This window comes from Canis lupus, chromosome 12 (assembly GCF_011100685.1).
Source record: "Canis lupus familiaris isolate Mischka breed German Shepherd chromosome 12, alternate assembly UU_Cfam_GSD_1.0, whole genome shotgun sequence".
Lineage (NCBI taxonomy): Eukaryota > Metazoa > Chordata > Mammalia > Carnivora > Canidae > Canis > Canis lupus.
Window position 1 is genome coordinate 71,585,791 of NC_049233.1, and position 18,247 is coordinate 71,604,037.

The window sequence follows — 18,247 nt, forward strand, 5'->3', positions numbered from 1 at the left end:
AATCTCCAAACTGATGAGCTGATTGGAAAAAATTAGCACACATTGTGTACTTACAAATATATATTTTACTGCTTGGATGAACATTATTTAAATCTCTATTAACCTCAGTTTACTCATTTATAAACTGATAATAACATTTTCTACCTCAAAGAATTATTGTCAAGAGTAAATCTACACCAACATACTACTTATTCTCTACATGAGTTATTCATCAGTAGTACACTTGGGCATAGATTTAAAAAAAAAGTCTTCTCTATTTGTAATCTTTTCATGGGCTATTGATACTCATATCACATTGTTCAGAAGAAAGAAAAGGTTTAGAATGATTTGAAATTGGGCTGACTTCAAAATAAATTTACTTTGGCATGTTTTATGCATTCCATATCAAATCAAGATGAAGCAAGATCCAGGCATAACAGCCTCTTCATTCTGATTGTCTCCATTTCAGCATTTGGTCAAGTAACTGTTAACATCATAAAAAGCAATTGTATATCAAAAGCAGCTAGTGACAATCCATTGTACATCTTCCACCAACTCACAGTGGGCCATTTATCATGATGATTAGCAGTTCCAGATACTTTCAGGAACTATAATGCTTGTCTGAACCTTCATTCAGAAATAGAGCTCATTTCTACCATCTAATACCCCAAATGTCACTGAATAAAAGGAAACATTATGTACACCTATTGCATGAAAAGCAAGAAAAATGATAAATGTTTCTATAGCTACAGGTTTGAAAGAAATAGAACATGCTGAGATATAAACCAGAATAACGGTGGTGCACACATCCATCGGGCATCCTAAATTCCTTTCTCTAAAAGCAAAAAGATTAAAATATGTATGTGTAATAGGTAGTCAGGATGCCATTCTCTTAACCAGTGGATTCAAGAGAGTGTGCAGGAGGTATGCACACAGGGGTAAAAGGTTGTGAATTCGTATGTGCACACACACAACACACACACATTATCAAAATCATATTTGCACAAATAAAATTATCAGAAAATCACTACCAAAGGATACCTGACAGGAAAAGAAACCACCTCAAAGGGGAGAAGTTAGAGCTCTGCCCACTTTATATTGATTGTTGATGTTTTGAGGTCTCAGCAGGATGAGGACATAATTCACATATCATCTCCTTAGCACCAGCTACCAGGTCACCTTTCCTCTCCGCTCCACAGAGCCTGTGTTTTCCTCCTCACTTCCTGAGAGCTCTTCAAAGACAGTGTGCCACTCTGGGATGGTTTTGCCCACAGGAGGCCTTGTAGTAGCTCATGTTGCCCCAGAACAGATGAGGATGATGGACTGGCAGCTTTATGGATGATATAGATGCACTGCAGGCAAGCTTAAAGAAAGTTTAACTCAATCTGCATCTCTTTATAGTGTAACTATAACTATTACAAGATGTGTTGGGTTTCCTCTTAGACATGGTTTAGGGTTATTTCCACTTGGATATAACGAAGCATATTCCAAGATTACATTATGTATCTCTTTTATTTTTTTTAAGTATTCAAAATGGTTTCAAGATCAGTGAACCCTCATGGAGTTTGCAAAACAAAGCATGATTTCACTATCCTACTATTCGGGTTTTTTTCTCTCACCATTCCCAACGATCTGAAAAAAAATCTACATAAGAAAATAACAAAATAATAAACAAGTGCCTTAAAAATAAATGCATTTGCTATTTTGAAGTGATAGAGGATAGAATACAACTACAAAACAAATATAGGAATTAAGAAATAAGAGCAAGTATTTATGAAAAGGAATCAAAAGGAGTGTACTTGTAATGAGCAGCAAGTGATGTATGGGATTCTTGGATCACTGTATTACACGTTTGAAACTAATATAACACTGTATGTTAACCAACTAGAATTAAAATAAAAACTTAAAAAAAAGAAGGGTAACAAGTTTTTAAAAACAGAATCAAATGGGATGTTTAGATATAAAAATAATACAACTCTAACATAACTTTTAAAGAGAGGACTTTTATCTTTAACAATATTTTAGGTTTGATGTTTAGAGAAGTTCTTGCTGATTCAGAACACCAAAAATACTGGATAATGTTTGAAAATATTTTTTTAAAGTATGGTGGATCAAATAGGTAGCAGATAACACAATTCCAAACCAGAAATCAGATAGCTCAGATCCACGGGGGGTCAGAAAACACTGGAGTTAGAACTTGATTTGATAATCTGTGTTTACCTAAAGCTTGGGTTTTAAATAAACATACAAATCTGGGGAACAGGAGGTAAAGTCTGGGGTTTGAACAAGATTAAAGAAGATCAGGGACACACGGAAAAAAGACAGAAGCCCCAAAATATTTAGATTGCTTAGTGAATTGGGGAAAAAAATATGCCTTGAAGGAAAGGCTTGCATGCTAGCTTGTTTCAGCCATGTCACTTGGTATAAAAGGAAAAAAAAAAATCTATTAAAAATTTTAATTACAAAGCCAGACCCAGTGAGAATTGAAAAAAAATATAAAAAACAGAAAAATATAACATGATCTAGAGTTGCTAGTGTCCTACATATGATAAAAAGAAAATAGAAATTTTCTTTGGAGTTATGTACTTAAAGCTCATGTCTCAAATATTTCCTACGGAAATGAGTACACACACACACACACACACACACACTCACATACATGCACACACACAAAAAAAGAAAAAAACATATTAAGAAAAAGTCTTAAGAAACAAAATCTAAAATGCGACCTACTTAGACTACAAGCAGTAAAATTATCTGGTAAAAGCCACCAGTCTTATAGGCAACATACACAAAATACATGTTATGCTTTAGGTTGTAAAAAATATTAAATATATGTTGAAAGACCAAGATTTTTTTTAAATTTAAATGAAACTTATAGAATCATAAAATGTTGTAATTAACAATCAATACACATAATTAAAGATCAGTTTAAAAAGAGACTTTAAGGCTTTGATAAACTGTAAGATGTGCTTGAAGAAATACTCAGACTGCAGACCAGAAAATGTAATAGGGAACATGGAAGCGATATTACAAGTCATGAAGCCCTAGTGAGAAAATTTAGGATGTTAGAAGAAAAGACTAGAACATGACGAAGAGGAAATATTTGAAAAAACACTTTAGAAGATTGATAAAAGATAAAAAGCCCAATGGATATTAATACAATAAATAGAAAGAGATTCATGCCTAGATACATATCAGAGATGTTTTGAAATCTGTGGGAAAGAACAGAGAACCGCAAGTAGACCGCAATTAAACCAATAACTGACTTCTTAGCAGCAACAAAGAAAAACAAAGAGAAATGATTAATATTCTCAAAGCAGTAAAAACGTAACAAAAAAAAGGGAGGGGGAAGTGTTGACTAGAATGGTGTGCCCCTAAAAATATATTTGAAGAGAAACTATTGATAAAAACTTTACAGAAAGGGGTGCCTGTGCGGTTCAGTCAGTTAAGTGTCTGACTCTTGATTTTGGCTCAGGTCATGATCTCAGGGTCTTGAGATGGAAAGGATGGAGCCCCAAATGGGGCTCTGCACTCAGCAGAGTCTGCTTGCAATTCTCTCTTTCTATCTTCTTCTGTCCCTCCCTTTACACTCTTCTCTCTAAAATAAATAAATTAATTTAAAATGTAATTAAATAAATAAATATTTTAAATGAAAATAAATAAATAAAATCTTACATTCAAAAAACTTTACAGGGATCCCTGGGTGGCGCAGCGGTTTGGCGCCTGCCTTTGGCCCAGGGCGCGATCCTGGAGACCCGGGATCGAATCCCACATCGGGCTTCCGGTGCATGGAGCCTGCTTCTCCCTCTGCCTGTGTCTCTGCCTCTCTCTCTTTCTCTCTCTGTGACTATCATAAATAAATAAACATTTAAAAAAAAAAAAACTTTACAAACAAAAAAATTAATAATTTAACTCAAACCAACTTCCATTAAAGGGACTTATAAGGTATATGTAGTCATAAACCAAAATGAGGAAAAATGTCCCCACGTGGAAAATCTGAGATTCAATAATGTAATGGTAAGCAAAACAAAGATGAAAATATTTGTTAGGTCTAAAAGATCTTTATAAAAGAATAACAATTTTTATAAGATTTAACATAAAGGCAGAACCATAATATTAAACAGCAATAATGCAAGCTGCTAAGGGTTGATCTATGACAAAATATTCTAAAGTCTTTGTATTGTTTGTGGATGTGAGTAGATCAGTTAGCATGTTGTTGATTCACTAATTGTGATCTTAAATATGCATTTTACAATTTCAAGGATAAACACTAACTGAACACATATAAATGTGTACCTTCTAAACCAATAGATGGAAGACAAATGAGAATAGTAAACAAACTTGTGAATTAAAATATAAAACTAAAGTCAGAAAAAAAGAAAAAGAAGCAAAGAAAAAGCAAGATATGTTAAAAGTACAACATATGATAGTGAAAAGGAAACTAGTTTGTTAGTAATCGTAAGGGCAAATGAACTAAGCTTACTAGTTAAAAGGCAGAGATTGTCAAAAAGTTCTTTTAATCTAGCTATAATCTTTTTCAAGAGTTATTATGAACTCTAAAGCCATAAAGGACTGAAAGAGGGGATCCCTGGGTAGCGCAGCGGTTTGGCTCCTGCCTTTGGCCCAGGACCTGATCCTGGAGACCCGGGATCGAATCCCACGTCGGGCTCCCAGTGCATGGAGCCTGCTTCTCCCTCTGCCTGTGTCTCTGCCTCTCTCTCTCTCTCTGTATAACTATCATAAATAAAAAAAAAAATTAAAAAAAAGGACTGAAAGGAAAAATATGAGAAAATATATCAGTCAGAAACTAACAAAAATAAAACAAAAATATTGCATTAATGACAAATAAAAATAGACTTCAATATAGAAGCAACACCCACACATGAAAAAAAATAGTGTTGCTACTTAAGAAAAAAGGTTTAATTTAATTTACCAAGAAGACAAAACACATTTAAACCTATGATCTTCTGATGTCTCAAATTGTATTTTACAAAACTGATAGAAATATGGAAAGACGTTTACAAATCCTACATCGTATATGGGAACTATCAATTTATCCCTTTCAATTTTATAGATGAGGTGGCCCCAAAAAAGGTTAAATAGACATAAAAAACACAACTAATATCTAAGTATTATTTATTTATTTATACATGTATTTCCTGAACTTCTACTATGTGTCAGGCATATTTTAGCCAGTACCTCTTAATCGTATTTGTAATACATACTAAAACTAGAATAACTTTAACATATTGAAAAGAAGTGCCATCCTATGCAAAGACCAGTACATGAAGTACAAATGATAATAATACGCAATTGGAAATCACAGCAGTTCCAAATAACTTAAATATTCAAAATAATATTCGATTATTCAAGGAAATAATATACAATGGAAATGTTAAAACACTTAGAATTTAGAGCTGTATGACAATAGAATGATGTATCAAAAGTCAAAGTTGGTACTTTGAAATGACTAACAAAATAGGCAAACTTTTATTGAGATTGAGGAGAAAACAAAAGAGCATCACATTGTATCAAGAATGAAATAGGTAGGTAGGCCTCTCTACATGAATACATAAGATATATTACAAAGAACTTCCAGAAAGCCTGAAATATCTTCAAACAATAAAGTTGAGTCGGTATTTTAAATTTTTCTGAGAGCAAAAAAAATTCAACCTAAATTGTCATGAGCTAGAAGTTATCAAATTTAAAGGCAGAATGACCTTTCAGTCCTGTACAAATCCTTCCTGACAGAAAAGGGAGGGGAAACGTGCCCTACTTATTCTAGAAAACTGGCATAAACCTAAAGCAAACAAACAAAAACAGGCAAAGGCAGCATCATAAAGGGAAATTGTAGCCTAACATCATTTTGGAGAAAAAAAAATGTGCAGAGGTACCAAATACACTATTTATGAAGTGAATCTACAAGTGCATTTGAAAGAATGAATCATGACCAGGCTATACTGATCATAATATCAGATTAAAGGAATGCCATTATTATAATAGTTGTGGAAACATTTCAAAAAGATCCCAAATTTGTTTATGATTAAAAAAAAATTGGCAAGCTTGGATAAGAAGGATATATCCTGGTTTTGACAAAGTTTAGATCCTGAAAGCATGCAGCAAAAGCCATTCTTAAAGCTAAAATGTGAAATATATTTGCTTTAAATTAGTAACAAAATGAAGATACTCACTTTCATTGTTTGTATTTAATATTTACAGATCCTAGACTAAACTGTAAGACAAAAAATACTGAGTGATTGATTCAAGAATAAGGAACATAAAGGAAAGATAATTTTTTTCTTTGCATGTGATATGATACCCAAGAAAGAAATGTTAAAAGTATCTATAGATTTTTAAACATAATCAGAAATTTTTTTGTATGGCTATTTATGAGAATAATTAAATCTGCTTAGAAAACTCTATGAAGGGGATCCCTGGGTGGTTCAGCGGTTTAGCGCCTGCCTTTGGCCCAGGGCGCAACCCTGGAGTCCCAGGATCGAGTCCCGCGTCGGGCTCCCTGCATGGACCCTGCTGCTCCCTCTGCCTGTGTCTCTGCCTCTCTCTCTCTCTCTCTCTCTGTCTATCATAAATAAATAAATCTTAAAAAACATAATTTAAAAAAAGAAAACTCTATGAAGAACAATTAGAATTTAAATTTTTAAAACATACTATCTATTCCACTTCTATAAGACACAAAATAGGAGAATTTAGTCTGTGCTATTCGAAGTCAGAAAGGTAATTTTATTTGGGGAAGATTATTACTGGAAGGAATCTGAGAAGGAGTTTCGGGGTGATGGTAAAGTCTGATTTCTTGATCTGGAATTGATAGGGGCCAAGTACAGTTTGTAAAAATTCATCAAGCACTGCAGTTAAGATACTTACATTGAATTTAAAATTACACTTTAACAAAAGGAAACAAGTAACCCAGGAATTGTCTTCCAAGTGGATTATTGTCTAAAATGTAAGTTAATTAAGAGAAAAGTCAAGCAACCTTATTGAAAGAATTTAAGAAATGAACAAACAAACAAAAAAAGAAATGAACAAACATAGAACTACATCATGCTCTTGGATAAGATGATTCAATATAGAAAGACGTCACTATAGAAAGATCTCAGTTTCAGACTGACACTTGTATGAAGCACATACCCCAACAAATCCGGTATATTCTTCATGTTGAAAGTCATACGTTATTTGGAGAAGCTGATAGCCATGAATACGACAAGATGCTACCAAAGAAGCAGCACACTAGAGAGTGTAAGAGAAGTGAGGGCCCCATAGGCCAAGTCAAAGTCTTACAGATGAAGACCTTACTCGACTGAGACAAACTCAACTTTCAAACTTAGAACAAATGCAAGAGCACACAGATGGTCCCCAATTTATGATGATTCTGTTCACAATCTTTTAACCTTTCAATGATGTGAAAGCCACACACATTCAGTAGAAACTGTGCTTTGGATTTTGAGTCTTGATCTCTTCCTGGGCTAGCGACCCGCGGACTCTGCCCTGGTGACGCGGGGCAGCAGCAGTCAGCCACATGGTCTCAGGGGAAACCAGCAACACTGACGAGCCTTCCGTTCCCATACAACGTTCTGCTCTTCACTTTCAGTACAGTATTCAATAAATTACAGGAGACAGTCAATGTTTTATAGTAAAAATAGGCTTTGGGTATTATGTATGCAGACAATAAAACAATTCCCACAAAAAAAATAAGAAAGACATCAACAAGCCACCCATAGGATGTTGGGCAAAGACTAGAAGGGGGTTTCCCGGAAGATGGAAAGACAAAAGTTCTGTTTGCTTATAAAAAGTGCAGTTACTTGGACAATGAGGTAAATCAAAACAAAATACAAAATACTGTATCTCTCTCTCTCTCTCTCACACACACACACACACACACACTTTGCTGACACAATTTAAATGTTAGAAAATACCAGAAGTTGGTGAGCATATAAAGCCTAATGCTTCTTGCATATTACTTGTGGAAACAAATAGGAGAAATCCTTTTAGAAAACTGCTCAGGAATTACGTAACGAATATAAACATGTAAATACCCTACAAACGAGGAATTCCACTATTATACTGGAAAACGCTTGTACACGTGCCCCTGTAGAAATAGGCAAGGCAGTTCATTGCAACATTGTTCATAATATAAAATAATTAATAAAGCTAAAAGTCCTTTAATATTAGACTAAACAATAAATACTAGTGTTTTTAAAACAAAATAGTGAATAAAGAAGTAATCCCAGGAGAATGTATTCATTATTATTATTATTATTATTATTATTACATTTATCTGACGTTCAAAAATAAATAAAAGTATGTATATATGGAAGACGGAGGATGTAATTATTTATCGATAAGCGAGAGAACTCCAAAGATACTACTAGTGTAATACTTTCTTAAGCGGAATTTTAAGTGTATCAGCAATTTAATTTAGGATTTTTAAAACTACAATACTTGTATATATTCAGTCCAATATACTACAAAATCAAAAGGCTTTGACAGCACAACTAATATGAGTAGATAGCATACAGATACAGCTGTAGAGCAGATTAGTGAGCTAAAAAAATTGAATTCGGGAAATCTTCCAGAACATAGCATAAAAGCATAATGAAACCAAAGGTATGAAAGAAATTTTAAGAGTCATATAACATCCTTACAGAAACCCCATTCCCATTTACTTGGAGTTCCAGAAAGAAAGAATAAAGAGAATAGAAATATGTAGTATTTTTAAAAAAGTATCTCATGGCATATCCCAGAAATACATAAAGAAACAGGCCATACAGATGAAATGTCTCTGTTGGACAGAACATACTAGAATAAAAACCCAGATGTAGGCACATAACAGTTTCTTTTGTGAACACTGGGGTTAAAGATAAAATTCTCAAGGCTATCACGGAGAAAGGATATATGACTTTCAATGAGTGAGGCTGCCAAATTACCTACAATTAATTGCATTGTTTGCAAGAAAACAATGCTTACATAACCTTCAAAATACTAGGGTAGCATAACTTGGGATCTAAGGTTTTGTGAAAAAAAAAAAAACTATTATCCAAATGTCAGGTTGAAATAAAGACATTTTTGGATATAAGGAAACTGAACATTTCTTCCTCACAGACAATGTTCAAAAGCAGGAATAGAAAAAAAATTAATCATGATGAAGTCCTGGGAAGCAATGAGCTATAAAAACATATTCACGCATGAAACAAATAAGTAAAGACTAATGTTGAAAAGGACATTTAAGTTATTTATTGCATATTTATTTGGTTGGTTTTGGTTTGTTTGTATTTTTAACCAAAGTGCATTTCCATAGCTTCATTTTTGTTTTTGTTCTTTGATTTTATTTTTTTAAATTTTTATTTATTTATGATAGTCACACACAGAGAGAGAGAGAGAGAGAGAGAGAGGCAGAGACACAGGCAGAGGGAGAAGCAGGCTCCATGCACTGGGAGCCCGACGTGGGAATCGATCCAGGGTCTCCCGGATCAGGGCCCTGGGCCAAAGGCAGGCGCCAAACCGCTGTGCCACCCAGGGATCCCTGTTTTTGTTCTTTTAATATAAATACTTGATAATGTTTGAGGAGACGATTATCTTTAATTAGTGAACACGGGCCATCATACATACCCAGGTTTCTTGTTAAACTAAACCACAGTCTCGTGGAAGACCCATTCTGAAAAATTACATTTCATCAAACCTTGCAAGTTGGCAAGTGAACCAACCCACAAGAATATGGAGGATACATCAAATGTGATCTTTTATTGGGTCTAGAAATACTGGACTGGATGAACACCAGGACTGACAAGATACCTGTCATGATACTGTCCGATATTTCCAACCGGAGCACACAAATTACCATCACACAATATAATATATATGATTTACTACAGTAGACTACAACCTCCTAGAGGGAAAGAATAACATCATAATTTCTTTTATTCCTAACCTCAGGACCATCCCAGCACCAAATCTCTAAAATTAAAATGTTTTATTTATTTATTTACTTATTCACTTATTTGAGAGAGAGCATGAGAGTGGGGTGAAGCGTATAGGGAGCAGCAGGCTCCCGGCTGAGCATTGAGCCAAAATGGGGCTCAACCAGGGACCCTGGCATCATGACTGAGCCAAAGGTAGATACTTAATCGACTGAGTCACCCATGCACCCCTGGAATTAAAATGTTGGAAATCTGCTTGTTTGTTTGGTTTGGTTTGGGTCTTTCTGTTTTTTTAACGCAAAAGATAGCAACCTGAGAGACTTTCAACTGTACAACTGTGCACCCCCAATGGGGCATCAGGTACTCTCATACCCTAATAGCAGACAGTGTAAACTGTGGATGATGGCTCAGCTTGCCTGGGGGGTGCACTCTTAGGATGGCTTCCAATTCCCCAGTCCTTCTCCTGAGAGATTTCTCTAGAGGCCAGAGCCAGATTGGCCTCAGTACAGGAACCAGAAGTACTGGTGGAATTAATGCTGCGGGGGACAGTGTCCAACCAGTGAGAAGCAGAAGTAACTGACAGATGCTCACCAGTGCATCTCTGAGTTTCCCAGTGGAATAATTTGCTTGAGAATTCTTTACTGGTTGACTTACCACCTTTATTGTTCTTCCCCACCCCTCTAGCAGTACGTGTGGAGATTACAAGAGGGTCCAAAGATCCTCTTAACTTCAATGCACACAAGTAAAGACATTCCCCTCCATGATTTTCTTGGTTTCTCATCAATTCCCTCTCCGACCCATTGTGGAAATTTTCATGTAGTCAAAATGTCTCATGTTGCGTGATGGGGAACAGACCTTAATTCACCCAGGGAAGCACTCTCTTCTTCCTGCAGTATTTATTAAGCACTGTCTCCCTGTCTCCAGGATTGCTACAATGCATGAGTCCCCCCCGCTGATCTTCAGAAGGAGCTACATACGGGTTTGCTTTTGCTTTATGGTCTTCGTCGACACCATCTCTGCCTCCCCTTCCATCAGCGTGGTCACAGCCCCTGTGTACCTCCTCTCCATCTTAAAACTATTTGGAATCTCACTCGAGACAAAGAAAACTGGGCTCAATGAATAGAACTGAGTACTGTCAAATATCTTCTATTCCCATACATCCTGCAGTCAAGTAAACACAGAATGACGGACTCACAATGTTTTACTCACTCATTTGTTCTTTCACAAGTTTGGAAGATGATGAACATGAGACAGTCTTCAAAAATTAGGGCAGGTGGAGGTGGAGCACAGCTCTTGCTACTTATATTTGAATACAGCATTACGTCTTAATAGCTTTTTCAATTGCCACCACCAACAGGGGCTGCCGAGAGAACAATGGGGATGGGATAAGCAAATATACTTTGTAGACTTGATTTACAGACACTGCTAGTCCCCAGATCCATTGTTTCTTTTAACCACAAACCTCTGAATTTTAGGTGAGAACATACCATTCGAAGTCAAGACTGAATTTCTCAACGTGTGTTGCTGGTGGCGGTGGCCACGTAGCTCAGTTCTAACCCGTGCAGTGGAAACAGAAGAGATCTGTCGCCTTAATCTGCCTGGCAACTGTGAGGCCATAATGGTGGGAACAGGAGCATCTGGAACTATGAAATAAAAGATGCGTTTTGGTAATTCAGCAAGATAGAGGGGATTTTTGCATCCAAACATGAAGAAGCCACTCTTGCAGCCCTGAATCACACACCCATACCTAGGGCAAAAATGCATTTTTAGCCTCATTAAACCACTGTCGTTTAGGTTTACTCTGCTACAGCAACTTAACTTGTACCCTAATTATTAGAGCAACCTACAAGACTAATATGGATTTGTCAACATGTAATACTGACACTAGGAAGAAAATCAAAAATCCATTAAATCATGGATAAATTAAAATATACAGTATTGAAACATTTTGCTGGGTTGTTTGGAAACTACAATATATTTTATTTTACTTCAACAATATATTCATTATTTACAAAATCATATGCTTTAATTTGCTTCCACAAATAAGTGAAAATGTTATACATCTTTTATTGCTATCAGGGATAGAGTCTACCGCTATCTTTAAGTAAGAACATAAAATAAAAGCATAAAACAAATTAACCAATGACTATTCTGCACCTAGAGCTGTAAATATAGTCTAGTCGTCATTTCCCAAGTAGTCTTCTTTGCTTCAAGTGTGCAAGTGTGAATTCTGCCTTTCAAATACAGATACGTAAATAACTCTGTGACTGATACTTTCTCTTTTACACTATCTACATTATCTCCCAGTCTTATAGAAAATGTGCTGTTTAAGTTAGTGAAAGTGGAACGGGAACCCATCTCAAATCATTTAATATATATGATATAAATATCCAAATGCTCATCTAAATGTCATGCATTTGCAAAAGACGTATTAACTCTGATTCAACTTCTATCTAATCATCGTTAAATCAAAATTACATTCCATTTTTTCCTAAACTTTATCAAAACTATTAAATTGCTTTGCCCTACTTGTCGTGTTAGGTATTCCTGCAGAATGCATAGCGAAAGTTACGATCGATTCATATTAGCATTTGTTAATCTAAATACCTGGTTGTTATATAAATCTGCGGATCACACCCAGGCTTTAGGAATAAACATGTAATGGATAAAAGAATAGGAAATACCATTGCTTGTTTGTCTCATATTACTTTCAGAGCAATCTACAAAAAACAAAAAATAAATTTTTAAAAAATAAAAAAAATAAAAAATAAATAAAATAAAAAAATAAAAAATAAATAAAAAAATAAAAAAAAATCAATAATTCTGTTTAGGAAGAACATATATGTGTTAAATAAACTCAAAAAAGTAAAAGTAGGAGTAATCGTATTGGAACTAAAGTTAATATATGAAAACAAATGTAATAATGAGGAGAGAGAACAGATACATTGGTGTATTTAATAAAAAAATGTTTTGTTTACAGAACTTTCATATACTAAGTGTATGAAAAACTGGTGAATTTGCATGAGTACCTTAGTTTAATAGGATTCAGTGATTATAATTGTATGGATATTGTCACTGTTAGATGTCTTGCATATGTAAACGTGAATTTTAAAATATGTAGGGTAATTAAACAAAACATTGCTGTAAATAATATTTACCGGGTCCATGTGAAATTATATCCATTAAAGTTAAACGTAATTCACCAAACAAAAAGTGCATTAGCATCACTAAGCTATTATTTTAAAGAGAAATAGTTGGCAGTTCAAAATCCCTTCAAAATAATTTTTGTCAATTCAATTTATTTCAGAATAAGTAGAACATCTGGCATAAACTGCAGAAGATAGAAAATAGCTTATAAAAATCTTTAAACTCTCCTGTCACCAGACATCTAGAGGTAACTGTCGTTACTACTTTAGATGTTCTTCAGATCTGTTTATTCTCTTATTTTCACAGTAACAGTAGCATATCCTATCATAACTTGCCTTTGTACTTATTTTTATTTTTTGAGTAAGAATATCTTGGGAATATGTCTCTGTTAGTGCTTATGGAATAACTGCATAGTATTCAACTATATGTAGGTACCAAGAATTATTTTTCACCAATTTCCAATATTTATGGGAACTTTTGATATTTTTAAACTCCTATAAAAATATTGCAATTGATATTACCTATTACACGCCTCTTTTCACATCCCACCTGTAATATAAATATCTAGAATTGGAATGGTTGAGTCAAAAGGTACTTACATGCTTGACTTGAACAAATAATGTCACATTTTTCTTCGTACGTATTATAGTAATTTCCTTTCCCATCAGCATTATATAAAAATTCTTTATCTCCCTACCTTTCTCTTAAAAATCAGTTCATTGTCAAACATTCTCACCTCTGCCAACCTGCTAGTCAGAAATTGGAGTCTATTCTTGACATGCTAACAAGCCATTTATGTTTCCTTTTCTTTTTTTATATGCCTTATCCAACTTTTAATTGAGTCATAATATTACGTAATTGATTTCTAAGAACTCTTCCTACATTAAGGGAATTCTCTCTCTTTCTGAGTTACAAATGAGTCACAAATAATTTACCTATCAGCCATTCGTGTTTTGATTTTTGTTTACGGTATTTTCTTTTACATTTTATCAGTCTTTACAATGTCATGCAGTAATACTTATGAGTGTATATTTTTATGAATCTTTGGTTTTATGTCCTATCTAAAAGTCCTTTCAACTTTGAGAGTATATAAAATATTGTATTTATGTTGATAGAATATTTTCAGCTTTAAATCATAGAAATATTATAAATGTATTATCTTACAATGAGATAGGAACTATGGAAGTTGTTAGTGCTAGTTATTAATATTTTCAGGTCTCCTTAGAGGCACAGGCTAGGATTATATTTCTCTGCTTCTTTGTTTTTTTTTTGTTTGTTTTTGTTTTTTTTCTCTGCTTCTTTGAATTCAAATGTAGTCATAGAACTTGCTTTGTCCAAAAAAATGTGAACAGTGTCATGCATTTCCTTCCAGATAGAAATTTTAAGAGTCAGTGTATAATTCAATAGGATCTCTTTTCCTTCCACCAAAATCCCCCCCCCCACACCCATAGAGAGGAGCTGTTCAGATAGCTAGGGACCTAGAGTGGGAGTGAGTATACCATGGAGCAAAGAGCTCCATTCAAACCACAATGACCCTGTAGCATAAATAAGAAATAAACTTGTTATATTTAGCCATTGACCCTTGTGATTAGTTGGATACCACAGCATAATCTAACTGATCTCATTAAATACAACAATTGGTACCTAGAAGTGGAGAACTACATCACACCCCTCCCCTCCTAAAACCATTTAGAGCATGTGGCACTGCTTATATAAGCTTGGAAGTGGCCGCCATGGAAACTCTATCAGAGATTGGGGACATGATGAACCATGTTATGATATGATCAAACACTTAGCAATATTGTTGCTCTTGGAGGCAGATCATACATCTAATGAACTTTTAGTCCCACAGCAAGACATTGGTTTACTAAATGTTTAACTGTGCCTTGCTTATTGCTGACTACATTTGGCAAAATTTGCAAGAATGAGCTGAGATTAAATAAAAATACTAAAATGACCAGTTTGCGATCAATAATTAAAGAGAAGAGAGTCTACAACTCAGGGACTTGTAAGATTTAAAGTGGCAACTCCTCAACCCTCAAAAAGTAGAAGTTAAATGTGAGAAATATTTTAAGAAAATTCAAATTCAGCCTCATCATGGAGATTTAGCTGTCAAGTTCACTGTTGAAACTCTGAATGAATGCAAGTATATGAAAGTAAAGGTGTGGCAGGCAGTAAATCCATTCATTCAGATAAATGGCTCCAGAAAATGAGATATAGGCTCTCCCCTTCAAAGAAGATAAGTGCAAAACATCCCAGTTCATTCAAGAGAGAAAGGTATGAGGCCAAATGTGTTGGCATATGGAATTAACTAGTGTTACATAAATAAGAATCTTATTATGTTTTTAAGAATAGTCCATTGCTAAAGCAACCTTGAGCTTTGAGCCTGTAGGGAAAAGCATCTGCAATTGTTGGACATCACTGGTCCCACACCATCTACCAGGTAGACAGAAAAACTCTGCTCAGTCTATAAGGAGAGTATATTCCCAGATGCCCACTACAGAAGCCAGCAAAAAACGAAGACAGTTACCATAGGCAAAGGTAGAGACAGAGGAAAACAATAGAGAAGGACATTCCTTCCAGAGTGAAATCAAGACACAATCATGGAATAAAAGATCCTTCAAAGTATCTTTTTTGCAGTTTCAGAAATGCCTAAATAAACACCTGTGTCTACTGTGTGTCTAGAAGGTGTCTCTTTCCAAACAAGAGTGCTCATTGTCATTGTCACGTCCCATTTCATTACTATATATTAGGGGGACATAACTTGTCTCTTTCATCTGGTGGGGTGGCCCATGAACTGCATTAAACTAAGCTTCATAGGTACTGCATCCCGAGCTGCTGTAGTGGCCACAGGGTATGTTTTCATCAGCTCAAGCAGCTATCACAGAAGACCATACACCGGGTGACTTATAAACATCAGATTTCACATAACACAATCCTGGAGGCTGGAAAATCCAAGATCAAATCACCAGCAAACTCAACATCTGGCAAGAATCTGCTTCCCGGTTCATAGTAGACCATGTTCTTGTTGTGTCCTTTCATGGCTGAAGGGGAGAACTCTGGCTTCTTTTGACCCTTAGAGTGGCACTAATCCTATTCACTAGCACTCCATTCTCATGATTTAACTAACTTTCAAAGGTCCACCTCCTAACGCCATTACTTTGGGGGTTAGGATCTCGAAATATGAATTTTGAGGGGGCAGAAACACCCAGTCTTTAACAGGGCATACTCCAGAGCTCCTGAAGTTTCCAGCTGATGACATTACTAGAAGGTGCTATTGGGAACTCACTCTTGGGAGAGTGGATGAAGATGGTTGAGAAGAAAGATAAGGAAGGATTTAATGTGCTTTTCACCAAATCTTTACAGTTTTCCTCTTCCATGCACTTAATAGGGTTATATTTTCTTAATATCCACCTTGAAAGCAAGTGCATAGCACCTTACTTTGGCTCAAGACATGAAAATCAAAATGATGTGTTTGTCACTTTGCTCAGAAGCTTTAAGAACCAATGCATAATATGCTGCCGCCTTCTTCTCCTTCTCCTTTTCTTCTCCTTCTCCTTCTCCTTCTCCTTCTCCTTCTCCTTCTCCTTCTCCTTCTCCTTCTCCTTCTTCTTCTTCTTCTTCTTCTTCTTCTTCCTCTTCTTCTTCTTCTTTTCCTGCAGCTTCAGGCAATTTTGGAAACATAAATAAGGAACTTCATTCAGTTGAGTACCTGATACGATGCAGAGCAGGGGCCCCATCTAACTTACAATGCACATGTAGCATAAAAAGGAAATCTTCCTCTTAATTTTTTTTTTTTTTGTTACTGATATGTGGTGCTTGTTTAATACTACAACGTACCTTAGATGTTCCTGACTTGTTTTCTCACTTCTGGCAGAAGGGCTGAAAACTACTTATAGAATAATCTATTTTTCCTCTTTTGTTTATTTATCACATATTGCATTCCTGAAAATATCTGATCTTTTTTCTAAATTTTCTATTCTATTACATTAATCTATTATTCATTGAAAAGTATATTATTTAAATTTTTTTAGCTTTGTGAACTTTAATATCTAAAATAACAGCCTACAATCACTACTCTGTTTTCAAAATTTGCCTGTTTTTTCTTGCTTGCTTTTTTTTTCCACATGAAGTTTACAGTCAGTTTATTTTATTAAAAAAAGAACCCTCAGTGTATTTTTGTTTGTGTGTTAATTGATGGGTTTATTATCATTCTTATGTTAGCAATCATTTCTGCTTTGTGGTTACTAATTATTAAGTGTAAAATTATAACTATTATATAGATTAACTGTTCCAGTTATTTAGAAGATGATTCATATGTATACAGGGTATTTATAACAACTTATTCCAAGAGAATATATGTATTAAGAGGGTCATTATGATTTAATCATTGTAATGTTTTAGTAAAAATTGTATAATTTTCCATGAAGCATTCACAAAATTCTCATTCTAGGGAAGTCCCAACATACAACAGAACGTGACCAATCAAGAAAGACTTATTCTAAGATACATTTGCAAAAAGCTTTTCGCTTCCTAGCTTAGTGGTCAAGAGAGAGCACTATAGAGTTAGATTACCTGGATTCTAATCTAAGTTTTGTTATTTACTACCTTGTAACTTTAGGCAAATTATTGCTCTTCTCTGTGTCTCCATTTCTTCATATATAAATAGTGCTACTTCTGGGGGGGAAAAAAGACCCACACAACTCATAATAATGCCCAGCCTTATAAAAACTTAGTTCATCAGAAATAAAGAAAAACAAACACAAAGTCTTTTAGAAAGGAAAAGGAATATACAGATCACATAGAAATGATGAGACCTCAGACAGCTTTGAGCTTTTCAATAACACTGGAAACTGGATGAAAATGAAATAATGCCTTAAAAATTCTGAGGAAAATAATTTTCAAGCTGGAATTCTAAACTGGGCTGAGCATTCACCACATATGAGAGAAAAATAAAGATATTATCGGATGCAAGGATTCAAGCATTGTATATCTATGTACGTTTCCGGGATGATATGGGAAGATTTGCTTCATCAAAATGAGGCCATAAAAATAAGACAGAGAAAGGAAAGAAATTTCGTGAAGAAGGGATTTACTTTGGAAAAGAACAACAACAACAAAAATCTCCAGGAAGGTGAAAGAAAAGCCCAGGGAGTCATCCTGCTGCTTCCCTACTCAGACCGTTC

The 18,247-nt window shown here is 34.9% G+C and overlaps 1 long non-coding RNA gene across 1 annotated transcript in view; it reads right to left on the reverse strand.

The window, feature by feature from the left end:
- LOC111098197 overlaps nucleotides 1–18,247 on the reverse strand; it is a 111,248-nt gene that overhangs the window by 24,433 nt on the left and 68,568 nt on the right. The window contains exons 3-4 of the long non-coding RNA XR_005367506.1: nucleotides 11,402–11,557; nucleotides 11,124–11,274 (exon numbers count right to left, since the gene is read on the reverse strand). This is a non-coding gene — a long non-coding RNA (uncharacterized LOC111098197). The remainder of the gene's footprint in view (nucleotides 1–11,123; nucleotides 11,275–11,401; nucleotides 11,558–18,247) is intronic.